Consider the following 3,090-nt stretch of genomic DNA (forward strand, 5'->3'; position numbering starts at 1 on the left):
TTCCTCCCACACTCCAAAGACGTACAGGTATGTAGGTTAATTGGCTGGGTAAATGTAAAAATTGTCCCTAGTGGGTGTAGAATAGTGTTAATGTATGGGGATCGCTGGGCGGCCCGGACTTGGAGGGCCGAAAAGGCCTGTTTCCGGCTGTATATATATGATATGATATGATATTAAAGAATCCTTGGCATTGAAATTTGCCATTTGAACCCTGCAGAAATGACGTTTTAAGGGTTGGATTGTATATACTGTAGCCACAGTATGTACACGGTGGAAGGTGGTAATGTTTAGGATGGTATTAGGTTGTTAAATGGATCAACACCGATCAGCCAAAACATTATGACCTGATAAGCCAAAACATTATAACCACCTGCCTAATGTGCTGTTGGTCCTCCGTTGGCAGCACCATATGCAGCAGGGTGCAATGCACTGTGTATTGTGACATATTCCTCCCGTGAACACCACTAAAATTTTCTGTGACTTGTGCCACAGTAGACCTTCTGTCGGTTCGGACCAGACGGGATAGCCTTTGTTGCCCTCGTGCATCGATGAGCCTTGGGCGCCCAACACCCTGTCGCCGGTTTGTGGTTTGTCCCTCCTTGGACCACTGTCGGTAGGTACTCACCACTGCTGACCGGGAGCACCCCACAAGCCTTGCCGTTTCAGAGATGCTCTGACCCAATCATTTGGCCATAATAATTTGGCCCTTGTCAAAGTTGCTCAGGTCTTTACTCCTGCCCATTTCTCCTGCATCCAACCCATAAACTTCAAGAACTGACTGTTCACTTGCTGCTTAATATATCCCACCCCTTGGCAGGTGCAATTGTAACAAAGATAATCAATGTTATTCACTTCGCCTGTCAGTGGTCATAATGTTTTGGCTGATCGGTGTATGTCCTGGATGGCGTTGGGTTTACTGAGCGTTGTTGGAGCTGCATTCAGCTAGGCAAGGGGAGAGTATTCTAACACTAACCTACTTCTTGTAGATTTAATTTTAATGCTGAAGAATATCCAACATCTGAACAAGCTCTTGTAGCCACGGCAATTATCATATCATATCATATCATATATATACTCACAACTTATATTCACCAGTCAATCAGAGTCAATCAAACTTACCTTCTTGGGATTGAGTAGGCTGGTCTTGCAGACCCAGATGATACTGGAATTGAGCAGGAAAAATTTGAGCAGCGATGTAAGGATATAAGATTTGGTAGCAGGAATAGACTATCGACTTTTCAAACTTGCTTTGCCATTTCAGTGAGATTATGGGTGATCTTCTACCCTCGGCCTTATGTTCTAGCACCATACTCATATCCTGTGATTTCTGTTCTATCCAGAAAGCTAACCATTTTTGTTTTGAATTAATTCAATGACTTTGCATCTGCAGCTTAGTGGGGTAGAGAATTCCAAAGATTCATCACCGTCTGGGTGAACAAATTTCCCCTCTTCTCAGTTCTAAATGGCTTATCCCTTTTCCTAAGACAGTGAGCTCTTGTTCTGAACTCCTAAGCCTGTCAAACCCTGTAAGGAAATCTCTTTTCATTCTTCTGATCATTTGGGAATGCAGGACATGCAAATGATCTCAGAGGACGATGTGGGCAGGCCTTTGCAAGCCCCATCCATAGAAGTGCTTCATGCATGATTTGCGGGCGGCACGTTGGCGCAGCGGTAGAGTTGCTGCCTCACAGCGAATGCAGCGCCAGAGACCCGGGTTCCATCCTGACTACGGGTGCTGCCTGCACGAAGTTTGTACATTCTCCCCGTGACCTGCGTGGGTTTTCTCCGAGATCTTCGCTTTCCTCCCACACTCCAAAGACGTACAGGTTTGTAGGTTAATTGGCTTAGTAAATGTAAAAAGATTGTCCCTAGTGGGTATAGGATAGTGTTAATGTGCGGGGATCGCTGGGCGGCACGGATCCAGTGGACCGAAAGGGCCTGTTTCTGTGCTGTAAATGATTTTAAAATGATTTTAAAAGGAACTAAGTTTAGTTTAGTTTAGAGATCTAAACTAAACTAAACTTAGTTCCTTTTAAAATCATTGACTGTTAACAAACCCACAAGATCACAAGCAACCATTTTTTTTTAAAGCTATTAGAGTTTGTCAATACTTCTAACTTTCAGAAATTTAAAAAAATGATGAAAAATTACAGAATGATTATTTTTTAAATATTAAAATGTAAAAAAAAACATTTCCAAATGCTTATAAACCTTATACCCAGCATAAATAATTTATTAAAATATATAATTTACCTTTTTTCTCTCTTTTCTTTCACACAGCTCAACAATCTCCAGTTAAGTAGAACATGGAACAGTACAGCACTAGAAAATGCCCTTCCGTCCACAATGCCTGTGCCAAGACCATCTGTTATCTGCCTGGACATAATCCATAACCCTCTTAAATGTCTCTATGGTATCTGCCTCCTTCACCACCCCAGCAGTGTGTTGCTGACACTGCCAAACAAACTTTCCATCGTGGGAAAAAGGTTCTGACTGTCGACCCTAATTATACCTCGCATCACTTTATATACTTCTATCAAATGGGTTTATACATCCAGTCACAACTTTTGTTCCATGGCTGGCCCTCACAGACAGTAATGAGCAGAAGGCACACAGAGCTGGGTGCAGCATGTACGATTTCCCACACAAAACTCCAGGAAAAACTCAACAAAATCTAGCCTCTTGCACTTACATTTCAATTTTGTTTCTTTAGAACCTTTAGACTTTAGAAATACAGCATGGAAATAGGCCTTTTAGCAATAAACTTGTACGTCTTTGAAGTGTGGGAAGAAAATGGAGCATCCGGAGGAAACCCACTCGGTCACAGGGAGAATGTACAAATTCCGTACAGACAGCACCTATATTCGGGATCAAACCCAGGACTCTGGCGCTGTGAGGCGACAACTCTAGCACTGCTGCACTGTGCCGCTCCTAAACGCAAACGCAGTCTCCCAATACAACAAATGTTGCAGTCAAGTATTCCACATGTGGGGACATCGCAGGCGTCAGCACACCTGAAGTGCAATGGGATAGCCTTGTCCTGGAGGAGCCGCCTTTTCAATCATGGTCTCTCCCCTGCCAGGTATACCT

The 3,090-nt window shown here is 43.3% G+C and overlaps 1 non-coding gene across 1 annotated transcript; it reads right to left on the reverse strand.

Annotated features, from left to right (window-relative positions):
- Positions 1–2,931: 2,931 nt before the first annotated feature.
- On the reverse strand, positions 2,932–3,090 carry LOC144601174 (U1 spliceosomal RNA). Its single transcript, XR_013548260.1, has one exon. It is a non-coding gene; the product is annotated as a U1 spliceosomal RNA (small nuclear RNA).

The sequence above is a fragment of the Rhinoraja longicauda genome, chromosome 1 (genome assembly GCF_053455715.1).
Source record: "Rhinoraja longicauda isolate Sanriku21f chromosome 1, sRhiLon1.1, whole genome shotgun sequence".
Lineage (NCBI taxonomy): Eukaryota > Metazoa > Chordata > Chondrichthyes > Rajiformes > Arhynchobatidae > Rhinoraja > Rhinoraja longicauda.